The sequence below is a fragment of the Hypanus sabinus genome, chromosome 1 (assembly GCF_030144855.1).
Source record: "Hypanus sabinus isolate sHypSab1 chromosome 1, sHypSab1.hap1, whole genome shotgun sequence".
Classification (NCBI taxonomy): domain Eukaryota; kingdom Metazoa; phylum Chordata; class Chondrichthyes; order Myliobatiformes; family Dasyatidae; genus Hypanus; species Hypanus sabinus.
The window spans coordinates 101,631,509-101,642,674 of NC_082706.1; the positions used below are offsets into that span (position 1 = coordinate 101,631,509).

The following is an 11,166-nucleotide window of genomic DNA, read 5'->3' on the forward strand; positions in this document are numbered from 1 at the left end:
AGCAAAACCTTATATTCTGTCTATGTAGCCTCAAACCTGGTGGCATAAATATTGATGTCTCCTTCCAGGTTAAAAAAAACTTCCTCCTCCTCCCCCCTTCCTCTACTCCCCACTGTGGCCATTACCTCTTCTCACCTGCCTATCACTTCCCCCGGTGGCCCCCCTCCTTTCCTTTCTCCTAGTCTTCTCTCTTATCCTATTAGATTCCTCCTTCTTCAGCCCTTTACCTTTCCCACCCACTTGGCTTCACCAATCACCTTCTCGCTATCCTCCTTCCCCTCCCTTTTTATTCTAGTGTCTTGCTCTTTCCTTTCCAGTCCTGAAGGATCTCAGTCTGAAAACAACTCTCTTCATTTCCATAGCTGCTGCCTGACGTGCTGAGTTCCTCCAGCATTTTCTGCATGTTGTCCTATTTTGAATTTCTTGCTTCTAAACAAAAATGGACCGCCCATGACTGATATTGGAAGAGTTCCAGACATCATGAAGTTGCAAACATTTGAGACACAGAAAGATAAAGCCAACATCAAGTATTTTACTGAAGCAGAATAAAACAGTGCATCAAGTTGAGTGGTACAAGGGTTCACCTTGGGCTTATATTATAAGCACAGCCCCGGAACACTACCCAGAAAGCACAATATTGGTTCACTATGAGAAACGTTTTGTGTAACAGAACCAGGAGCACCAAGACTGAAGCTTTAGTGTGACTGTCGTCAAGGCAACATCAGATAGGCAGTAATTTGAAACTGAAGCCACAAAACCCAAGTATCCACTTTTTTTTCCCCAATTAATTGGTCTTGATGTTTAGTTCTGATACAGGGGTTCCCAACCTGGGGTCCACAGCATAAAAAAGATTGGGAACCCCTGTTCTAATCGAAGCAAATCTTAATGTTTATCTGAATATTTGTTGATTCTAAAAAAAGTGGCCACTGAAATAGCTGAAAGAAGTCAGCTCAATTAAGAGCATGGCTTCAACTGATGTAAGTATACTCATAAACCGTGGGGTGCCACTGTAGCAGAGCAGTTAGCGTGACGCTATTACAGTTCAGGGTATCGGCGACTGGAGTTCAATCCTGGCCTCCCCTGAAAGGAGCCTCTTACATCCTCCCTGTGGTATGCGTGGCGTTTCTCCAGGCCCTTCGGTTTCCTCCCACAGTCCAAAGCCACATCGGGTGGGTTACATGGTTATTGTAAATTGTCCCTTGAGTAGGTTAGGGTTAAATTGGGATGGTCAGGGGTTGCTGGGCGTGTGGCTCAAAGGGCCTGTTTCGTGCTGAATCTTTAATTAAAAAAAAATCAACACTGATGCTCAACACAGAATCGCTGGGACGGTTTTGAGAATTAACAATAGTACGACTAGTAGAAACTAAGTGCAAAATTTAACTCTTAATCACCATCTGTGAGATTAGTGTAGGAGTTTTGAAGCAGGAATTGAGTTATCAGGTGCATGGCATCTTTTGATAGGCTGTTAAACCCATGAACTGATCATTTAAAACTGAATGAGGAAATTTGACAATTTTTGAGTCAGGCAACTAATATTTGAAAAAAAACAAGAACTCGTAGGCTGCCCACCACCCCCACCCCCATCCCCAGATCAGCTCAGCCAAAGGTTCGAAAAGGTCAACTCATATGCAGTGGATCTGGTCAAACCAAAGTTCACCTATGGACTCACATAATGGTCTCAATATTTATTGCTTACTTATTTATTATTACTGTTTGTTTTTGTATTTGCACAGTTTGTTGTCTTTTGTACACTGGTTGAATGCCCAAGTTGGGGCAATCTTTCATTCATTCTACTATGGGTATTATTTTATTATGGAATTATTGAGTATGCCTGCAAGAAAATTAATATCAGGGTGGTATATGGTGACATATATAACCTTGAAATAAATTTTCTTGTGGACATACTCAATAAATCCAGTAACGGTATTAGAACCAATGAAAGACTGCACCAACAGGGCAGACAACCAGCATTCAAAAGACAAACTTAAAAATATTAAAAATAAATAAATAAGCAATAGAGAACATGAGATGGAGAGTCCTTGGAAAGTGTGTCCATCAGTTGTGGGAATGGTTCAGCAATGGGGTAAGTGAAGATGAGTGAAGTTGCCACTCTGGTTCAAAAGCCTGCTTGTTGAGGGGGTAATAAGTGTTCTGAACTTGGTGTGAATCCTGAGGTTTTTGGACCTTCTTCCTGAGGACACCAGCAAGAAGGGAGCATGACCTGGGTGGTGGGTGTCCCTGATGATGGATGGTGATTTCTTGTGATGATGCTCCGTGTAGATGTGATCAATAGTGGAGAGAGCTTTACCCATGACGGACTGGGCCGTATCCACTACCTTTTGTGGGATTTTTCATTCAACAGGCAATTCCATACTCACAGTATACTCTTCCATACATCTACAGAAGTTTGTCAAAGCTTTAGATGTCATGCCGAATCTTACAACCTCCTAAGAAAGTAGAGGAGATGCCATGTTTTCTTCATAATTGCATATACATGGTGGACCCAAGATGGGTCCTCTGAAAGGCTAACATCAAGGAATTTAAGTTGCTGAGCCTCTTCACCTCTGATCTCCTGTTGAGGACAGGCTCGTGGACCTCTAGTTACTTTCTCCTGAAGTCAATCAGCTCCTTGCTCTTGCTGACATTGAGTAAGAGGTTATTGCTGTGGAACCACTCAGCCAGATTTTCAATCTTCCTACGTGCTGATTCATCACCATCTTTGATTCGGCAAATTACATTGGTGTCGTTGGCAGTCTTAAATATGGCATTGGAGCTGCGCTTAGCCACAAGCTTAAAGTGAGTAGAGCAGGGGGCTAGGCGCACAGCTTGTGGTGCACCTGTGCAGATGGAGATTGTGGGGAGGTGTTGGGGTCTGCTAGAGAGGAAATTGAGGGTCCAATTGCACAGTGATGTATTGAGCCCAAGGTCTTGAAGTTTATTGATTAGTGTTGAGGGGTATTGAATGCCAAGCTTTAGTTCATAAAGAGCATCCTGATGCATGCATCTTGTCTGTCCAGATGTTCCAAGGTTGAGTGAAGAGCCAATGAGATGACATCTATTGTGGACCTGTTGCTCTGGTAGGCAAATTGGAGCAGATCCAAGTCACTTTTCAAGCAGGATCAGCAACTTCTCAAAACACTTCACATCTGTGAAGACAAGTGATAATGGAGAATAGTCATTGAGGTTGGTTACCAAGTTCCTGTTAGGCACCAGTATAGCTGAAACCTGCTTGAAGCAAGTGGGTACCTCAGACTGAAGAAGCGAGAGGTCAGTGAACACTCCAGTCAGTTGATCAATTTAAGTCTATAATACCTAGTACGGGCCAGATGCTTTTCATGGATTCACCCTCCTGAAGGCCGCTAGCACGTTAGTCTCAGAGACTGAAATTATCAGGGCTGTATGAGTTCATGATGGCCCTTCCTTGTTCTGACAGTCAAAATGAGCCTAAACAGCATGAAGCTCATCTGGAAGTGAAGCCCTGTTGTCGCCTCTTTCGTTTGATTTTACATTCACAGGGGGTGATAGCATTCGCGCCCTGCCACAACTGCTAAGCATCCTTCTTTGTTTAGTCGGAATTGCCACTTTGCCCGTGAGATGGCTCTCCTGAGATTGTACCTGGACACCTTGAAACTTTCTTGGTCATCAGAGGTTCTGGTTGGACAACACCGGAAATGATTTTGTCGGGGGACACTCATTGACAGCTGTTTTGATAACGTTTGCGACAATCATAGTGTGTTCATTCAGACCCGCAGACGAGTGCTCAAACACAGCCCAGATGACTGACTCAAAGCAATCCTGTAGCCACTTCCTCTGCCTCCTGTGTTCGCCTCTAATCCCTTTTGCCTCTGCCTGTATGCAGGTGGGAGAATGACAGCCAAGTGATCAAATTTCCCAAAATGCAGTCTGGGCAGGGGATGGTAGGCATTCCTTACCTTTGTATGACAGTGGCCTAGTGAGTACAAATCTCTACAGGTGCTGCAGGCTATATGCTGATGGCAATTGGACAGGGATTTCTTCAAACAAGCCTGGTTGAAGAGATTTGAAATGTGCCGAGGATGGATTGTTTCTTGTTTGGAAACTGCATCATGCAGGATCTCAATATTTTAATTATAATCAGCCACTGATGGCATGCAAACTCCGGTAACAATCGCAGATGAGAACTCCCGAGGTAAAGAGAACGGACTGCATTTGATTGTGTTCTAGGTTGGAGGAACACGTATTTGACAAAACCGCCACATCAGAGCACCTTTTGCATTTTCTGAATCAGCAGTTCGGTCCATCCCCTGAATCGAGAAGATTTCAGGTCTGATCACTGCATCGTGGCATGCTGGGAGTAAGGCATGTCATGGTCAAACACAGAACACAATAATCTCACATTTCCAACAGCTAAACTATGAAAGGCAGAACATAATTAAAACTTATTTTTATATGCAAAGTGCACCAATCATCTTCCAAACTCTGCCTCACCTCCATAGAGGACATTTTCCCTCTGCACTCAATTCCGATACAGGGTCTCAGGGTCATCAGTTCCTTTGCTTCTACAGGTGCTGCCTGATCTGTGTTTTTCCAGCAATATACTTTCTTCCCCACTGAACATCAACAGCTCATCGGTAGAGATCGTTAAGTGCACTAAATTTCTTGGTGTTCATCTGGCGGAGAATCTCACCTGGTCCCTCAACACCAGCTCCATAGCAAAGGAAGCCCAGCAGTGTCTCTACTTTCTGCGAAGGCTGAGGGAAGTCCATCTCCCACCCCCCATCCTCATTACATTCTACACGGGTTGTATTGAGAGCATCCTGAGCAGCTGCATCACTGCCCGGTTCGGAAATTGCACCATCTCGGATCGCAAGACGCTGCAGCGGATCATTTACACTGCACGCTGCATCCGCATTATGAAGGACCCCATGCACCCCTCATACAAACTCTTCTCCCTCCTGCTGTCTAGGAAAAGGCACCGAAGGACCAGACATGTAACAGTTTATTCCCCCAAGCTATCAGACTCCTCACTACCCAGAGCCTGGACTGTCACCTCACTGCCCTGTTGTCCTATTTATTGTTTATTGTAATGCCTTGAGCACTTTATGCAGTCCTGGGTAGGTCTGTAGCCTAGTGTAGTTTTTTTTTTCTGTGTTGTTTTTTTAACGTAGCTCAGTCTAGTTTTTGTACTGTGTCATTCATGTAACACCATGGTCCTGGAAAAACGCTGTCTCATTTTTACTGTGTACTGTACCAGCAGTTATGGTCGAAATGACAATAAAAGAGACTTGACTTGACTTCTTGCTCTAGATTCCAGCAACTGTAGTCTCATGCCTCCTCTCCAATAATCAATGCGCTTTAGCTGGGGCCATTGTCCCACAGCTGCCACTGGCAGAAAGCCAAAGTCACCCACAACAGAAGAGCTGTTTCCTTTCAACCATTTGGTAGTTGAAGTAATCAGCACACTCATAATCACTACAAGTTAGCAACGCTATATCAACCTTTTTATTCAGGTACCTTCCCCCTTCCTTCTCAGTCCTGAAGAAGGGTCTCAGCCTGATACGTTGACTGTTTACTCTTTCCCATAGGTACTGCCTGACCTGCTGAGTTCCTCCAGCGTTTTGTGAGAGTTGCTTTGCATTTCCAGCATCTGCAGACTTTCTTGTGTTCGCTATGACCACCTTGATCACTTGGCAATAAGATAAACTTTTTGCTCTAATTGTGTTCTTGCTTGCAGAAATGGTTTAATTGACATTTATTGACATCTTTCTTGTGACTGCTGTTTGTACGATGCTATGTCTGTGTCACTTTGCTACACTCGGGTTTTTCACTACACTGATGCACAAGTGTGCTTTGTGTATACTAACGCAACTTCAAATTTAAACTCGGATTTCTACGTTTTCTAAATCAATTACATCAAAGCGCCGATCATTTTTGAGTAGTCCCTAGATCCACCGCATAGAGTGTTGCTCACCAGCCAGTGAAGAACCTGAACACACATATGCAGGAAGTTCACAGCCACAACAAGTTGAGAAGACATTTACCCTTTTTACTTTTGCAAGAATAATAAGCTACAGTTTAAAAACACAAACTGCAGGTCAGGAGAATGTAAAAACAGTGCGTACCACACTCAGATTTTGCTGATTCACCACCGGATGTGGAACATCAGTTGCAATGCCAAACATAGCACCCTTCTCAAACAAGGCAATTGTTAAGAGTCAAGCATACTGTTGTGTCTGGAGTCACACGTAGACCAGCCCTAGCAAAAGCAGCCTTCCTCTTTTAAAGGGTTTATTAGTGAACAAAAGGTATTTTATTTATTTAGAGATACAACGCAGAACAGGTCTTTCTGGCCCATCGAAACAGAATTTTCAGTAACCCACCTACTTAACTCTAGCCTCGTCACAGGGCATTTTGCATTGACCAATTACCCTACTAGACAGTGCGCCTTTGGACTGTGGGAGGAAACCAGAGCACCTGGAGGAAACCCATGCGAATCACGCAGAGAACTCATGAACTTCTTTCAAATGGTGGCGGAACTGAACTCCGAGATGCAGAGCTGTAATAGCGTTGCCTCACCATTACTCTGGTGAACAGCAGGGATTTTAAAAAGACTACTGCATCGTTTAGTTAACCGCCGTGACAGGATCTGAACCCTTCTGTCCGGCTCCGACCATGCCTCATAGCTGACAATCTTGTGCTGTCCCCTTTCCATCTGGCAGCCCCAATAACCCTCAAATCAGTGCACCATAAACCCTACCTAAGGCTACACTTGCTAAAAAAATTTAACTAAAGCAGAAATGTGCAATTTCAAATAATATACTAAACCGTAAAATCGGAGTACGAAGATCTCAAAATATGCAAAAACCAGACATTTCCAAGTTGCTCTGAAGCAAAGGTGTTCAGATTTGTTCCCGTCACAGCCCGTATGAGAAGTCCACACTCGACAGTTACAAACTTGCGTAGATACACAGTCATAAAATTCGCACCCAATGTATTTTGAGTCATTTATAAAATACTCATGGTAATGCTCAAAAAGCCAAGATGAGCACATATTTAGTCCAAGCTTTCCTCAAGGTGAATGTCGGTAATCAAATACCACCTGTTAGAAGTTACCTAGAGAACGGAGACCCTTAAAACACAACTTTTGTCATCTCTCATACTTTACAATCTCGCATCCAAAATGAAGTGTGTTAAGCACTGACCAGTCTACCAGACAGAATACACGTTTGGACATGCAGAAAGATACATGCAAGGCAACATCACTGCTCACAATAGTCTGATACATTTGTTCATATTTAACTACTCCAGTTAAAACACAAGAACAGTTATATCACATAATTGCTGCACGACATTCACTATTTGTAAGACTATTTTCTTAGATCTCTGCGCGTTCTGTTCAGACGTTACAAACGTGTGCAGACACTGGAAATTGGGGCGAAGAGTAGGCACTGTGAGAAGAACTTGGGGGGGGGGGGTCGCGCAGCATCTGCTGTGACAAAGATGGTTCTTATTTCGAGTCAAAGCCCTGCACCAGGATATAATTCAGAATACTTCATTACATCACACCTCTTGTAAACAGTCTAAGCTTATTAATGATGCTGAACACATGATTTTACAAAAATTCAGCATTATGAAAGAGCTTATGGGACAGCATCTATGCAAATGAAAAAACAGTCAATGTTTCGAAGGGTCTTGGCCCGAAACATCAACTGTTTATTCCTCTCCATAGATGCTGCCCGACCTGCTGAGTTCCTCCAGCACCTTGTGTGTGTGTTGCTCTGGATTTTTAGCATCTGCAGAATTTCTTGTGTTTTAGATGAAGTAATAGTGTGATGCTTCTTCCTTCCAAATGACCAGCCCTCTTCAGTAGGCCGAGAACCAGAGCCGGGGTTGTACAACACAGAAACACTGCCTGCAGCACGATACATCCGCCCTGATTTTTTTTTGCCCAAATGTACAAATCCCACGTGTCCCATTAGGACTATATCCTTCAATATCCTGCCAATTTAAGAGTCTAAATGATTCTTCAACGCAGTAACCAGCGTAAGCTTTTCAACCAAGGATTTGCTCAGGAACCCAGATGTGAAACGTTACGTTGGAACTGTGCTCAAGTGTTACAGTCTCAAGTCACAGAGGATAGAAATGGGTCCCTTGGGTGCCGACCAAGTTTCTTTATCTAAATTAGTCCCATTTACCTGCATTTGGCCCATCTCTCTCTAAACCCTTCTTAACCATGTACCTGTCCATTCAGCTTACAATGTTATCTTTTCAAACCTTGAAATCTCTAACTTCAATTCAGTCTGTTCAAATAGTTAAACCACATGAAGATACGGTCCAGACAAAGAATCAACAGGGTATTCAATGAAGACACTTCCAATATCAGCAGGAGCACCACTGGAAACTGTTAATGTTTAACTGCTGAAGCTAGAGCAAAAATCAGAACTGCAGACACTGCAAACAGAAAATGCTGGAAACACCCAGCGGGTCAGGCAGCATTTGTAGAGAAAGAAATGCAAGTATACTTTCTGGTTAAAGACCCTTTGTCAGAATAGGAATTTAGATCTGATGGAAGGTCTTAAACCCAAAGCATGAACTGTCTTACCACAGATGTTGCCAGATCTGATGAGTGTTTCTGCTTTTGCTGCAACTGCGAATAGCCTTTGCCTTCAACTAATGGTCAGGAACGAGGATGTTGTAGACATCCGTGTAATTCATCAGGCCCAGTGATGGAATGATACATACTGAGAATATGCAACTGTACCTCCCCATACTGGTGACAAGACCTTTGCAAAGTCAGCCAAGAAGAAAAACTCTTTTATCAAAACATGACCCCCTTAAATTTCATTCAAATTCAACTTATGTCCAAGAAAACACCAAATTTCACATTGATATATCTACAGTCAATACAAAGTCAGAACAAGGAGTGTTTATGCAAGGTTCATAAAGATCTGATCTGCTGAAGTTCGGAGGCTGGGAGGATGCAGTGATCTGATACAAGCTGTACATTTATATAAATTAAATGTTTCTTGTTTCTGCAGTTTTTATGCCATAACTTGAGCTAATGGAATAAAGCATATTAAACACTAGACCAGGAGTAGGCCACCTTAAGCACAAATGATTTTCTAGCAAGTGTTATTCATTAATTTGAGGCAATAAATAACTAGATGTATTTAATAAATCCCATATTCCAAGTTTTTAATGGCACTTATCTGGCCCACTGTCCGCTCACTCATATGCGATCCCACCCACAGAGGCAAAAAGGTTGCAGACCCCTGCGCCAGATGGTATTCACACAACGTTCATGACTTGGAAGCTTATTCAGGGATAAACAATTCACACAGTACCAGATTAACCAATGATTCCCTTTAGAGTTAATACGTTTACAAACTACTCACAATGTTTCAGAAACTACACTAGTGCGTTCAGTGTTGAAATTGAACTTTTTCCTTGTTTCCAATATTTCACCAGATTAGCTTGAGGAAACCGCGCCACAAGGTTAAAGGCACAACAACTCACACATGTATCTTTGCTGTCACAGAGTCATACAGCACAGAAACCGACCCGTCAGCCCACTCTGTCCTATCTAACCCACTTCCGTAAATCCTGCCTACTGGAGTTTCTGTCTTAATGTCTCTGAGACATTGAGATTCTGATTCCACCATCATCTCCGATCCACATTCAGGTCGCAAAGTTAAAGGAAACGACGACAAAATGCATCACTTTCAGAGCAGTGATGGAAGTGTAAAAGGACGGAAGGTCCATAAGAGAGGAACAACCTGAGTCACAGAGAGTGACTGTTGAGACCTAGGAGGGCAAGGCAAGTAACAACCCACCTAGGCAACTGTGCACCAAGTGGGAGAGGGGTAGAATTGTCTCTTCATACCCTCTGGCAAGGGACAGAGTTTGGAAAAACTTAAATCCAACACAGTAAGTGAACAAAAACCCTACACTCTTCAACCCAGTAGCTCGTCACCAGACACTGGGGCTCCGGCCAGTCGTAGCCTTTGGCTCATTCATAGATTAACAGGGGAAACGCCTGTGCTTTAGATGGCCAAGCTTAGATAAATCCAACTTCCAGCATTCCTGATCCCCTTCACTCACTATCCATACCCCAATTCGTTGGCAACCATAGATTACTACCCTAGTTCACAGTCCATCAAGCCATTCCCACTCCACAAACCATCTCCCAACCCCTCCCACTGCCATTCACCTTACCCCTTATGCTCCGTCCTTCCAACCCCCCCAATCCACGCACACCCTCAGCTCTCCCAACAAGCCCCTCATTCTCCTGCGTAGACGGCCCCCTCCCATACGGTAAACACTCACCCGCACCCCTTTTCCTCTCTCCCCGTCACAATCAGGAGATTGCAAGCACTCTTTCACTCCCCCACCTCCCCGCCCGCACTTCTGAAGGAACAGAGGGCGGACAGCATGTGAGGGGGAGCCGGGAGCAAGGCGACGCGGACGCCATGTTACGAGGCGGCCAGCCGGAGACATGTTTCAGTCGGCTCCCGCGCTGCCTGTGGCCCCGGCCCCGGGAAGAGCAGGGGGTTGGGGGACGGAGTGGCGGTGGTCGGGGCGCGGGTACGAGCACCAGTCCGCCCTCCCGCACCCGCGCCGTCAGCCGGCCAAAGTTTCCTACCTGGATACATTGTAGCGCTTCTCCTGGTTACAATGAATCGCAGCACGGAATGTAGCAACATCGGGGAGACAGCCCCCGCGCCCGGCCACGTGACCCCAACGTCAGCGCCGGTATTTGCATACGATGCAAGCGGCCACCTCCCTCGCCGTGTGTACCGGGGGAGGCAACGTTGCCATCTCTTCGGCGGCGCCGTCCTTCCTCTGTCACATCTCTCATCCCAGCCTGGGAACTTGCTTTGCAGAGAACTGTTGATACCGACCACGTGCCTCTCCCCCCCCCCCCCCCTTACGTAAAGAAATGACGCATTTCTCCACTTCAAAGTTTGGTTGGCAAAATAGGGGAAGATACTTTTAAAGGCACGGGTGATGAATAAAGTTACGACTTCTTTTTAAACTAAGTACTTATTTTGAAATGCGTAAAGTATTTGATACGCGACGATTTGCGGAGTTCAATCCAGTTGTAACTTCGGTTTGTAAAAAAACAAGTTGCGGGTCTGCATACATATCTCTAAATGTTTACAGTGTGCGATGCGTTGCGCAACGACA

The 11,166-nt window shown here is 44.5% G+C and overlaps 1 protein-coding gene across 2 annotated transcripts in view; it reads right to left on the reverse strand.

Moving 5' to 3' along the window:
* Window positions 1–10,878, reverse strand: part of zhx2a (zinc fingers and homeoboxes 2a) — a 121,207-nt gene extending 110,329 nt beyond the window's left edge. For both annotated transcript variants that reach the window (XM_059973039.1, XM_059973049.1), the window contains exon 1: window positions 10,622–10,878. The gene's annotated coding sequence lies outside the window, so the exon portion shown is untranslated. The remainder of the gene's footprint in view (window positions 1–10,621) is intronic.
* Between the last annotated feature and the right edge of the window lie 288 nt (window positions 10,879–11,166).